Genomic DNA, 14,149 nt, shown 5'->3' with positions numbered 1-14,149 from the left:
ACCTCAGGTGTGAGTACAGGCATGTGTGTCCACCTGTCTGTGCTTACACTGGGAAGGGCTTCCCAGCATGCCTTGCTGATTTAGGCAAAGCAAGAATACCTTCTGCAAGAGCAAGGTTTCCCTTTCAAAATCCATCACGGTGAACCAATCCCTGGCTCCACACCTCCGGATCCCCGGGAATCAAGGCATCTTAATTATTTACATGTAGTGAGGGCAGGCCCATATGACACCGCTAGTTCCAACAGTACATAAATTAATGGCTGTGAGGGCCAGCGGGAAGCTGACTCTGCGTGTCTCGCCAGTAACTGACAGCAGAGATGTTCAACATACTTAACACTAATGCAGCCTGGGCCGTGACCAATCTAACGAACGTGAGGCATAAATATATATAAATATAGGTCACAAATACATCTTGAAATATATTATCTTCAGTCATCTGTGGAATTTAAGAAACAAAACAAATGAGAAAAGGGAAAAAGAGAGAGAGAAGCAAACCAAGAACAGACTAACTATAGAGAGCAAACTGAGGGTTACCAGAGGGGATGTGGGTTGGGGCATGGGTGAAACAGGTGATGGGCATTAAGGAGTGTGCTTCTCTTAATGAGCACTGAGTGTTGTATGCAAGTGTTGAATCACCATATTGTATACCTGAAACGAATATTACACTGTATATTAACTTACTGGAATTTATTGTTTTTTAATTTTTTTTTGGAATGTTTACTTATTTTTGAAAGAGAGAGAGAGAGAGAGAGTGCGAGTAGAGGAGGGGTAGAGGTGCCCCTAACTAACTGGAATTTAAATAAAAAATTAAATATATATATATATTTCATATATATGTGTGTATGTGTGTGTGTGTATATATATATATATATATATATATACAGAGAGAGAGAGAGAGACAGAAACTTAATCCTCAAAAATGTTGTTATGTAGGGATTATTCTTTTTCTAACTTATAGGTGAGGAAATGGAGGTTTGCTTACAGAAGCAGTGGGTCACAACTAGTAAGTGGTAGAGCCTAGATAAAGTACGGCTGCTTACTGTACCAGTTTTACTCTGTAGTTTCTCTTTCATTATCAATGCTAATTATCAGGACATGAAACTCAGTAACTTGAATTTTTTAAACAGTCTTATGTATGCAGACACTAGAAAATTTTTTTTTTAATTTTTTTTTTTAACGTTTATTTATTTTTGAGACAGAGAGAGAGAGACGGAGCATGAACGGGGGAGGGGCAGAGAGAGAGGGAGACACAGAATCTGAAACAGGCTCCAGGCTCTGAGCTGTCAGCACAGAGCCCGACGCGGGGCTCGAACTCACTGACCGTGAGATCATGACCTGAGCCGAAGTCAGACACTTAACCGACTGAGCCACCCAGGTGCCCCGAAACTAGAAAATTTTAAATGACAGAAGTGTTGATAACAGTATTTCAACTTCATGTTATTCAAATCACTCAGTTTTAAGTCAGTCCCATTAAATGACTTTTTCTTGGTCTGTGGAAATGTTAACGGCTAGCAGAAATATGTGAGTAAAACGCTTTCAGTATTATTTTTGTGAGGCTCTTCTTCAAAGCTCTCAATTTCTGCTATGTCAGTATGTTAATCTGTATTAAAAAATATGAATCAAACAGCTAACTTCCTGGATGAACTTTGTCCTACGAGTTTAATCTCAGTAAGCAAGGCAAGAAGTCATTGAGTCTTTCACAGGGGGACTAAGAATTGACTTACCTGGGAGAGAAGAGACAAAGTTCTTATTCAGAAAAACTCCCAATAATTTATGTAAATACTCCACCCTCAAGCAAGTGGAACCTGGCCCCTGACTCCTTAAGAGGGGGCTTTGCATAGTGACTTCCATCCAAACAGGACAGTATGGAAGGGGAGGGAGGGAAGTAACTTTACAGTGGAGAAATTTGACAAATATTACCTTGGCCAGGTGATCAAGCTTAACATCATTAGTGATGAGTCATGTCGATGGTATGTACCTTTGATATGATGTGATTAAAATGACATTCTGAGGTCTTCCTCTCAGAGACCCATAACCCCAGTCTAATTAGGAGAAAAGCACCAGACAAAACCCAGTCAAGGGACATTCCACAAAAAATACCTGGGCAGTACTCCTCAAAACTGTCAAGGTCATGGAGTGCCTGGCTAGCTCAGTCGGTAGAACATGAGACTCTGGATCTCAGGGGCATAAATTCAAGCCTCACGTTGGGCGTGGAGCCTAGTTTAAAAAAAAAAAAAAAAAAAACCACCTGTCAAGGTCATCTAAAACTAGGAAACTCTGAGACATTGTCATAGCCAAGAGGAGCCCACAGGGATATGATGACTAAATGTTATGTATCCTGAATGGGATCCTGTAACAAGAAACACCAGGTCTTAGTTAACTCAAAATCCCTAAAGAAGCAGATAATAAAAGTGAGGCTGGAATTCCTTGAAGCTGCCTTTATTCTGAGAAAGGCTAGCTCCAATATCACCTCCCCACAGACACACATACATACAAAATCATCCCTTCTCACTTCCTTTTCACAGCCAAGGTTCTTATAAGGAATGTGCAGACTTAGTCTCTTCACCCTCATTCATTTTTCAAACCAGTGCAATCATGTGTCCACCCAACAATGACTCAAAGACCAAATCCTTCTTAGTCTCCACTTATGTAACCTGATAAAGACTGAAATTATTAATCACTCACCTCTATAAAACTCCTGGTTTCCTTACCACAGTCTCTCTTGTTCTCCTCTTAAACTTTTCTTCTCCTTTGCTAATATAGCAGGATATCTATCCTCTACTATTTTTATTTTTGCCTTTTTAAACTTGATAGAACTTGAGCTTCTGGATCTGGAGAAGGATCACTTGAGTAACCCTCTTAGTTATGCAAATATAGGGTGAGTGGACACCCAACATTCTGGAATAAGGCACTTTTTTTTTTTTTTTTTTTTTTGGTCTTAACAAAACCTGTCTCTCCCATTGGTGTGCTGAGCTGGTCATTGGGGAGGAGATGACTCAGTCCCTGTTAGAAACCTAGGGCCTTCTTGGAGAGAAGATATCAGGGCCCCATACTCCAATCTCCATGATTCAAGTGTAGAAAAACCTGTGAAGGGTCCAAAAAGGAACTGTGACCAAAGTCTGCTAGAAGAAGAATTGACCAAGGATTCCAAGAGCTGAACACACCAGGAAAAGAAGATATATGTCAGCACAAAGACTCTGCTCTCTGTGCAGGGGCCTGGGGGTGGTAGCCTACTAAGAACTATCTCTGATTGCCACAGTTCTGTGGAATCTGGGAATGCAAGCCCCCATAGCCACCAAAGCCAGGCAATCAGGTGGTGTTGCCTGGGTAGCAGTCACAAGAACCAGGGCACCAGACAGAAAAACCAGGGTACCAGATGCATGTAACCCTCCCCTCCAGGAGAGAGTTGCACTCTGGAGCACAGCACAGGGAGAGTGTGAAGATAGTGCTGACCCTCTGAAGTCTCTGGAAGGAATTACAGTCAGCCACTAGATGGGTGTTCAATTAGAAGCCTCCTTCCCCACAGGCTGCAGCCATGATGATTAGCTAAGAAGCCTCCTTCACAGAAAGACCAAGCTCCTGGGTCTGCTGAGTCTTGCTGTGCTCTGGGGGTAGTACTGTTTAAGAATCCTTTCTCCCTTTATTACAGTCCTGTGGGATCTGTGAGCACAAGCCCCACAGGCCACCAGAGCCAGGTGATATAGAAGTGCCATGGTGGCAGCTGCAAAAATTGGGGTACCAGAAAGGGGTATGAGCTCCTTTCTGGGTGACACCAATAATTATAATCTCATGGGAGCAAGAACACAAGCTCCGCTGACTTCCAGAGCCAGGTAGCCAAGGCATCCACCAGGCTGCAGCCACAAAAAAGCTCCCTTCCAGAAGATGCAAGTGCTCTGGAGCATGGCAAAGGGATAGAGCAAAGGTGGTACCTGCTAGAGTCCATCCCAGAGGATGCTCCAGCAGGCTCCTACATGTGTGTGTTAAGTTAGGTGGCTGACCTTCAAGCAGATGCTTTCATATGAGCCTTCTTCGCTTTAAGCCTGGGTGCAATCAGCTGCCTCTGAGCTGGGTTGGGCGGGGCTGGCCCTTTAAGAGCTGTTTCTTATATCACTTCAGTCTTGTAGATATTGAGACATGAGTCCCACTGGTTTCCAAAGTTAGACGTTCTGGGGGCTCATTTCTCCAGTGCAGATCTTAAAAGTTAAATTGACTGATATGGGGTACAAACCCCTTGTTTTTTGGAGTGAAGAGGTTTTGAGTTTTCCAGGCTTTGAATTTTGTCCTGGTTGTGGGTCAACATGCTGAGGAGGGATTTATGGTGAGATTGTGTCCCAGCCTTTCTTATCTGCTTCAGTGTGGTTTTCTTCTCATTTGCCCAAAATGTAGTCATCACTCAGTCACACTTTACGTTCTTTAAAGAGGAGTTGTTCCGTATGTAGTGTGTCTGTGGGTGGAGGTGAGTTCAGGATCTTCCTATGTTGCCATAATGAACTGGAACCAGGAGTCAATTCCATAGAAGAGGAGGGAACACTTCCAAACTAATTTTATGAAGCCAGCATTACCTCGACACCAGAACCAGACAAGGATGCCACAAGAACATGAATATAGATACAAAAATTCTTAATAATATATTAGCTAACCAAATTCAACAATGCATTGCATTAAAAGGATCACACACCCGACCCTGATCAACGTAATTTATCTCAAGGATGTAACAATGGTTTATCTTCTGCAAATCAGTGTGACACATAACAATAACAAAATGAAAGATAAAAATCATATGATCATCTCAATGGAAGTAGAAAAACTGTAGAAAATTTTATCAAAATTCAACATCCACTTATGATAAAAACTCTCAACAAAGCGAATACAAAAGGAATGTACCTCAACATAATAAGGCCATATATGATAAACCCACAGCTAATATCATACTCAATGGTGAAAAGCCTAAAGCTTTTCCTCTAACATCAAAAATAAGACAAGGATGCCCCCTCTCCTCATTTTAACATAGTGTGGGAAGTCCTAGTCAGAGCAGTTAGGCAAGAAAAAGAAATAAAAGGCATCCAAATTGGAAAAACAGAAGTAAAACCATCATTATTTGCAGATGACACGATATTATATATAGGAACCCCTAAAGATTCCATCAAAACACTGATAGAACTAATAAACTCAGTAAAGTTGTAGGATACAAAATCAATAACACAAAAATCGGTTGCATTTCTATACACAAATAATGAGCTATTAAAAAGAAAAGTTAAGAAAACAATCCCATTTGCAATTGCATCAAAAGAATAAAATACCTAGGAATAAATTTAACCAGGAAGGTGAAAGACCTGTATGTTGGAAACCACAAGACACTAATGAAAGAAATTGAAGAAGACACAAAAAAATGGAAAGATATTCTGTGCTCATGGATTGGAAGAATCAATATTGTTAAAATGTCCATACTGATCAAAGCAATGTACATATTCAGTGCAATCCCTATCAACATTCCAGTGGCATTGTTCATGGAAATAGAACAAATAATCTTGAAATTTGTATGGAACCAAAAGACCCCGAATAGCCAAAACAATCTTGGGAAAGAAGAACAAACCTGGAGGCATTATGCTCCTTGATTCCAAACTATATTACAAAGCTATAGCAATTAAAACATATTGGCATAAAAACAGATACATAGATCAATAGACACAATAAAGAGCTCAGAAATAAACCCATACATATATAGTTGATTAACTTATGACAAAGGAGCCAAGAATATACAATGGGGAGAGGATAGTGTCTTCAATAAATGATTCTGGGAAAACTGGACCACTTTCTTACACCACACACAAAAATCAACTCAAAATCGATTAAAAGACTTGAACTTTAGACCTAAAACCATAAACTCCTAGAAGAAAACATAGGCAGTAAACTCCCTGACATAGATCTTGGCAATAATTTTTTTGGATGTGACACCACAAGCAAAAGCAACAAAAGCAAAAATAAATTTGGAGACTACAAAATTAAATAAAATTGGAGACTACATCCAATTAAAAAGCTTTTGTACAACAAAGGAAACCATCAACAAAATTAAAAGACAACCTATTGAATGGGAGAAAATATTTGCATATTATATATTTGATAAACACACAAAGAACTCATAAACAATAGCAAAAAAAGAACCACCCCACAATCCAATTAAAAATGGGCAGAAGATCTGAATAAACTTTTCCAGAGAAGACATGTATGACCAACAAGTACATGAAAAGATGCTCAACATTATTAATCATCAAGGAAATACAAGTCAAAACCACCATGAGATGGCCCTTCACACTTGTCAGAATAGCTATTGCCAAAAAGACAAGAAATAACAAGTGTTGGCAAAGACGTAGAGAAAAGGAAACACTTGTGCACTGTCGGTGGGGATGTAAATTGGTGCAGCCATTACAAAACATAGTATGCAGGTTTCTCAAAAAGTTAAAAATAGAACTGTCATATGATCCAGTAATTCCACTTCAGGTATTTATCTGAAGAAAATAAAAGCACCAACTTGAAAAGATATACGCGCCACCATGTTCTCTGCAGGATCACTTATAATAGCCAAGATATGGAAGTAACCTAAGGGTACACTGATGAATGGATGAAGAAATTGGGGCATATATCCACATACAATGAATATTGTTCAGCCACAAAAAAGAATGAAATCTTGCCGTTTGTGATGATATGGATGAACCTCAAGGGCATCATGCCAAGTGAAGTTAAGTCAGGCAGAGAAAGAAAAATACCATATGATCCTTCTTATAGGTAGAATCTGAAAAACTAAATAACTAAAACAAGCTCAGAAATACAGAGAACAGACTGGTGGTTGGCAGAGGCGAGAGGTGGGGGATGAGAGAAAGGGGTCAAGGGGGTCAAGAGGTAGAAAAACATTTTTAATAATAATAAAAAATTATTCCAAGCTAATGGTATGACACAATCCCAGACAGAAGTGGGGTAGGGCCAGACACAGAGCCAGAGTGAATAAGCTCTTTGTAGGCTGGGGATCGGCTTTGAAATGGAGTAGAGCTTCCAGATGACCATTTTAGATCGCTGCAGGGCCTGGCCAAAGATTCGGGAGCAAGAAAACACCGTTGGTTGCAGCGTCAGGAGCGATTTGGAGAAAGTTCTTGCTGGAGACCAGCAGGGGTGAAAAGATTTAAGTTTAGCTTGGGTCCCGTGTTAGCCAGATGGTTCCAACAACTGGTGAGAAATTCGCCTGACGTTTTGTCATTTGGCAGCAATGGTGGAGCTGATCTCAGTCATTAGAGGGAAAGCCTATAGCTCTCCTAATCTAGTGGGAGGTGAGGGGAATGGCCAGGAAAGTGAGAAGCCTGACACCCCTGGTGGAGAAGCAGCGTCCAATGGCATTTTTGCCTCTTCCCCCCCCCCACCCCCCCATTCAAACTACAATGAGAACTCACAGTGGAATATCTAAGAAGTACCAGGGCAATATGTTTTACTGCTGAGAGATCAAGAATGCAGGAGGAGGTTATGCCTGGCTGGCTCAGTCAGAGGAGTATGTGGACTCTTGGTCTCGGTGTCATGAATTTGAGCCCCACGTTGGGGGTAGAGATTTCTTAAAAATAAAATCTTAAGAAAATAAAAAGAAAAGGATGCAGAAAGAGGAGACCTGAACCAGAAAGTTGGTGAAAAAATAAACAAAACAGTTTATTCTAAACCTACCTCTTTGGCTCTTTTCTCTCTCCATAAGAATAACGTTCTACAAAGGAAAGGACTGATAAGTGCCAACTGAGCAGTACGTTGAGTATCTGTTTACTATAAAAACCTCAAAAGGAGCAGAGATCACAGTAGGTTGGAGCCACTGAGGAAACAGTGACTGAACTTGGTCTTCAAGGATGGGTAGGATTCCCATTAAGTGGAAAGGGGAGGAAAAGGAGAGGCTTGCTATGTGAAGGAAGATGCCATATACAAAGGAAGCGGAAAGCACAAGGCCACTGTTACTCCTGGTCTTAATAGATGAGAAAAGGCTCAGAGAGACTAACTTATCTAAGGATACACAGCTCATATGTTACTATGCTGGAAATTAAAGCAAAGCTACTTGATGCAGAAGTCCACATCTCTTCTCTCAGGAAAAGGAAAAGAAGAACTGGCATGTCCTGACACTACCCTGGGCACTGAATTCACTTCTTGGGTCTCAGGTCTCAGCTAGTACTCTGCAGCCAGGCATCTCTCCAGCTTGCTGGCACCCTGGCTGCCTAACCCACATCTGGGAACTGTAGCCCCGCAAAGAGACACCGAGAAGCTGAAAAACAAAACAAAACAAGACCAGCTATAACCTAGTGCCCAGTGTATGGCACTTCCGCGATCAGCACAGCCATCGATCAGACCAGCAAGGGCATCCCAACATCGTCCATCAAACGGCAAAACTGGTCTTCAATGGTGATACCTGTGGACTCAAACGGAGGCAACCGACTTATCAGAGTCCAGGGTTCACTTGATTCCTGGAAGGGGACGGACCCACAAAGCTCCGCGCTCGGGTTGAATCTGTACCTGCCATTATTGGACATTTTTGAGGAAGATGAGTATGGAAACTCCTTGCTAACATGGACTCAACTTATTAAACGAAACATGTGATCACGTTTGTAAATTTGTAAAGGTCACACCAGCGACACGGGTTTTGCTCTCTCTGCCTAACCCACAAATATTGCCATTTTGGAAGATTATGTGCTTCATCTAGAAAATTCCGTCCAGTCTGTCACTTTACTATCTCCATGTTATACGACTCTGAGAAAAAACACAAAGGTAATTATATTTTTCTTCTGAAATGTATTGAGAAAGAGAAAAGCAGCTCTTGACCTCCGGAAATTGGCCTGGTACTGTCAGCTAGGCCTTGGGGCTCTCCTGTTGCACATCAACAATTTCATAGAACGTCAACATCAGGCAAGGCCACTTTGTGACCATGACCATGAAGGACCATAAAAAAAGGCCACTCCGTAATCATGTCTGCACACAGACATAAACATTGTGCAAACCACAGAAATTACTAAACAGCCTTCTATCCTGCCTGATATGAATGACTGCTGCTTCTTTACCAATTATAGGCTAGCCTCCATCTAGTCTTCTCTCTCTTTTTTTAATGTTTGTTTATTTATTTTGAGAGAGAGTGCATGCATGTGAGTGGGAAAGGGGCAGAGAGAGGGGGAGAGAGAGAATATTTTTTTAATGTTTATTTACTTTGAGAGAGAGAGCATACAGGAAAGAGAGAGAGAGAGAGCAGGGGAGGGGCAGAGAGAGAGGGAGAGAGAGAATCCCGAGCAGGCTCCACACTGTCAGCACAGAGCCTGAAGCCAGACTCGATCCCATGAACCATGAGATCATGACCTGAGCTGAAATCAAGAGTCAGACACTTAACCGACTGAGACACCCAGGCACCCCTAGTCTTCTCTCCTTTTAGGTAAGATTGATTAAGATACTCAATCATGGAATTACCTGTTTCCTGACAACATCCAATCCTAAGCACAGCCCTACTTCCTCAAGTTCTCCCCAAATCACTTAGCATAAGCCCAAATCCTATCATGTGGAGACACCCCACAGCTCCCCATGGTGTGCGTTCTTCCTTTCTGCCATGAGCGCTGCTAAACGATGGATTTTCCTGGATCTATCCAGACAAAAGAAAGTTTTGGCCGGCTTGTTTTAAAGGAGAGTTCCAGATGGGTGTGTGATCATACGTAGCTCAACTACCAGCTCCCTGCCTCCCTTAGGAAGCATGAGCTCATGGGTGACATTGCTACCATGTAGTACAGGGCGGATACAGCACCTCGCACAGTGAGAAGACTCAGATGTCGGACTCATCCTGTGGAAGCAGGAGCCCACAGTTCCTTTCAGAGTATTTGTGCTTGTGTCACGTCAACTCCTTTGTTTTCTCCCTTCTTGGTAAAGCCTGCAGACAACATCTTTGTTCAGGTGGATTTTTTGAGGAAATGAGAGAAAGGCCAGGTCTCGCCTCTGAGTTCATTCCATAAATTGTGGGAAAATCTTTGGTTTTTCAGAGGCTACAGAATTAGTGATGTGTTTTGATCTAATTTTATCTAGATCTTGAGAGCGAAGAGAAGCTTTCTGTTGACATCTGGGTTGCACACGTAATCTGAAAAATAAGCTGAGACTTTTTGAACTACAGTGGAGAATGGAAATGGCTGTCACTATGCTATGGACTTTTTTGAGGACGGACCATTCCCCCATCCTTGCTACTCAAAGTGTGGTCTAAGATACCACAGCATTGGCACCACCTAGAAGCTTATTAGAAACAGGAATTGTAAGCGATGAATCACGGGAATCCACCCCCAAAACCAAGAGCACACTGTATACATTTTATGTTAACCAACCTGACAATAAATTATATTAAAAAAATAATAAGGGGTGCCTGAGTGACTCAGTTGGTTGGCTCAGGTCACTATCTCACAGTTCGTGGGTTCAAGCCCCGCATCCGGCTCTCTGCTGACAGCTCGGAGCCTGGAGCCTGCCTTGGATTCTGTGTCTCCCTCTCTCTCTCTGCCCCTCCCCTGCTCACACACACTCTCTCTCTCTCAAAAATAAATAAACATTAAAAATAATAATAAAATTTAAAAAAATAATAAAATAAAATGTCCTAAAAAAACCCAAAAAACAGGAATTCCAGTCAACCCCAGCACCAACCCTGCACAAACTACAGAATGAGAATCTGCATTTGAATAAAACCCTTGATTCTTTGTAAGCACAATGAGAAGAGCTGTGAGTCTGGTACTATACCTCACTCATTGTGGAAGGAAAGAAAAGTAGAAAGAAGGAAGGAAGGCAATCTTCCCTTATGCTAGGCTATTAATAAATGAGTATTTGAGGTCTTTAAAAATGGAGAGATGATAAGGAAAATATTTTTCACTGAAATTCATAAATGTTATCTAGTCCATAATATGCTTTTTGTTCTGTTTGTTCTCTAAGATCTCATATTGTTGCTACAAAACTTCTCCCAACTGATTTTTTTAACTTAAGTGCTATTACGGAGGAAGTAATACATGAAATCATCTTTTTCTATAGCTTACTTAATTTGACACAAAAATGCTGCCAACTTTGACTTAAAAAAATAAGGGCATCTATATACTCTCTCTTTCTTAGCTACCCTGATCAGCACTGCAGTTTTTACATATTATGTCCCTTTGATAGCTGTTGTTGTTGTTAATATTCACCACCAGAGTTGAGCACCAACTTTCACTCATTTTGTTTTGGTAGAAAGTAAGGTGCCAAAACTAAAGTTGTACTAAGTCAATATTCACTTTATAATTTCAGCTCCCTCAACATTGTGAAATAAAATTACAAGCACCCTTCAAACTTTTTCGGGCTTTGGTAAAATTAAAGAAATGCTGGAGGTCACAATGACATTTGATAATGAACCTTGTGCTGAAGTAATCCTGTTTGTAGAAGTGCTTTGAGAATTCTAAGTGCTGTGCTGGCTCTCATCCTCCTCAGCAAAGATAAGAGAATGTTGGAAGTGCTCACACTCCAGTGACCTCAAGAGCACAATAAACAGAGCACTAGCCTGCCAGGGTAAAGCTTTACTTAAATTTAATTGCACTTCTCCTCAACGTTTGCTGAAGAGCAAGAAGCTCCCCCAAGATAGTCAACCATTAGCTATAATTTTTTTGTTTATTTCCAGGAAATCAAAAATTATGTGAGGACCACGCAGCTTACAGATAATATTTATTATAGGAAATTTTTTTCCCCATGGAATCTGTTTAGGATGTTTATTATTTAAATGTTTGTTATTGAAACCATTTAATCAATAGATTATTTAGTATTTAAATTTAAATTGTTCAGCATTCTATAAATGAATCCACCAGACTTGTACAGATTACCCTCCTTCAATATTTAGTGTGAAAGGTCTCCTTAGTCAGACTCTAGCCTTAGCTTTCTACCAGCAGTCTGCTCAAAATAAAGGATGCCCCAGGTAGATAGAATTCCAAGCACACCAGAAAGCCTCATTCTTCCACAGAACCATAATTACACAATCACTATTTATCGCTAACTTATTAAAGACTTTCCTTCCAACCAAAGTACTTCCCCACAATTAAATAATATTTTAAAATATTAGCTTGAAAATACTGTGTTCTGGGGGAAGAAGGAGAGAGAAGCTCTCCCTACAGCATAAAGTAAGTGTTTCAAGTGTTTTAGAACAAACTTTTAAATCCAATATTCTAAAGCCAAGGAGGGGTGTTGGTTCCCTTTTGGGGCAATGAATCCAAGAAGGCTCCAGCAGGGGATTTTGCTCATTATTTTCCCCCTAAAGGCTCATATTGTTTTATATCAAACAACTGTTAAAACAACCATTGGGAGCACACATTTACATGGTTTTATTTTAAGTAAACTTTTTATTGCTGTATAGCATCCAGAAGTTTGCACAAATCTGTATAGCATCCAGAAGTTTGCACAAATTTTACCAAATGAACTCACTCGTATCCAGCACTGAGATCAAGAGACGGAACACGGCCAGATCCCAGAAGCCTCCATCCTGCCCCCTCCCTATAATTACCCAGCCCCCATCCCTCTCCAAGGTAACTGTTAACATCATAGATTAGTTTTGCCTGTTTTAGAAATTTATGTAAATGCAATTATATGGTATTACCTCTGTATCTGTCTTCTTTCACTCAACAATAACATGAGTTCATGTGATTCATCCATATTATTCCTTGTAATTGTGTTCATACTTTGTCGTTGCCGTGTAGTATTCTGTTGTGGGAATAGATAGCAATGGGTTTTCCATTCTATTATTGATGAAATTTGAGTTGTTTCCAGTTCAGGGCTATTATGAATCATGTTGCTACATATATGGTTTCAAACCCCAAGTATTATAATCAGTTTGAATAGGGAAGAGTTTGTCCGATACTTTCCTTTTCATCATTATTTTCTTCTAAAAAATGAAGCTATTGGATTAGATAGAGCAGTGTTGAACCTTAGAGGCAAACATTCTATAATCCTACAATATCTTAGGAATACTTTCTTCTTTTTCTAAAAAGTAGTCAGCTTACCAGCTGCACTAGTTTCTATTGCTGCTGTAACAAATTACCACCAATTTGGTGGCTTAAGGCAACACAAATTTTTTCCCTCATAGGTCTGGAGGTCAGAAGTCCAGAATGGGTCTTAAGGAACTAAAAGCAAACCACGGACAAGGCTGCATTCCTTCTGGAGGCTCTAGGAAAAACTGTTTCTTGCTTTTTCCAGCCTCTAGAGGCTGCCCATGTTCTCCGTCTCAGAGTCTCCAGCCGGTAATCCCATCCCTGCCATGGGCACCTCTTGTCACCTCCCCTGCCTCCTTCCCTATACAGATCTTCCTCAATTTAGGATGAAGTTACATCCTGAAAAACCCATCAGAAATTGAAAATAACATAAGACAAAAATGCATTTAATACCCCTAACCTACTGCACATCGTATCTCAGCCAGGCCTACCCTCAATGTGCTCAGAACACCAACATTACAGTTGAGTAAAGTCATCTCACACAAAGCCTATTTTATAATAAAGTTGTGAATACTCATGTAATTTATCGACTACTATAAAAATGAGAAACAGAATGACCGAATGGGCACAAAATGGTTTTGGTTGTTTACCCTCGTGATCACGTGGCTGACTGGGAACTGGGGCTGCCGCTGCCCGCCTCTCAAGAGAGCATCACACCGCATTCTGCTAGCCTGGGAAAAGATCAAAATTCAGAATTCAAAGCACAGTTTCTACGGAATGCATATTGCTTTCACACCATTGGAAGTTGAACCACTGTGAGTCAGGGACCATCTGTATTATAAGAACTCTTGTGATTACATTGGACCCATCTGGAGAATCCTGTATAATCAAGATCCTTAACTTAATCACATCCACAAAAGCCCTTTCGCTATGTAAAGTAACATTCACAGACTACAGGGATTAGGACATAGACATCTTTGGAGGGCCATCATCAGCCTACCACAACAACCCTCTGAAATTATGTTCAGCTGTTTCTACCCAGTACATTTTGCCCTTCCTGCTTCACCGAAGGAAAGCAGAAACTCAATGTCCTTTTATTCTGTGATCTCAACTCAAAAACATTTATAAATTACTGGAGAGTAGGGAAAGTAGGGAGTGAACAGCTGTATTGCTGTTTCCGTACCAAC

At 40.7% G+C, this 14,149-nt stretch overlaps 1 protein-coding gene across 2 annotated transcripts in view; it reads right to left on the bottom strand.

Moving 5' to 3' along the window:
• RWDD3 (RWD domain containing 3) overlaps positions 1-12,730 on the bottom strand; it is a 104,399-nt gene extending 91,669 nt beyond the window's left edge. For both annotated transcript variants that reach the window (XM_042952944.1, XM_042952945.1), the window contains exon 1: positions 12,632-12,730. The gene's annotated coding sequence lies outside the window, so the exon portion shown is untranslated. The remainder of the gene's footprint in view (positions 1-12,631) is intronic.
• Positions 12,731-14,149: the final 1,419 nt, after the last annotated feature.

The sequence above is a fragment of the Panthera leo genome, chromosome C1 (assembly GCF_018350215.1).
Source record: "Panthera leo isolate Ple1 chromosome C1, P.leo_Ple1_pat1.1, whole genome shotgun sequence".
Taxonomy (NCBI): domain Eukaryota; kingdom Metazoa; phylum Chordata; class Mammalia; order Carnivora; family Felidae; genus Panthera; species Panthera leo.
The sequence above is the reverse complement of the archived record's forward strand: the minus strand, read 5'-3'. Positions and strand labels throughout refer to the sequence as shown.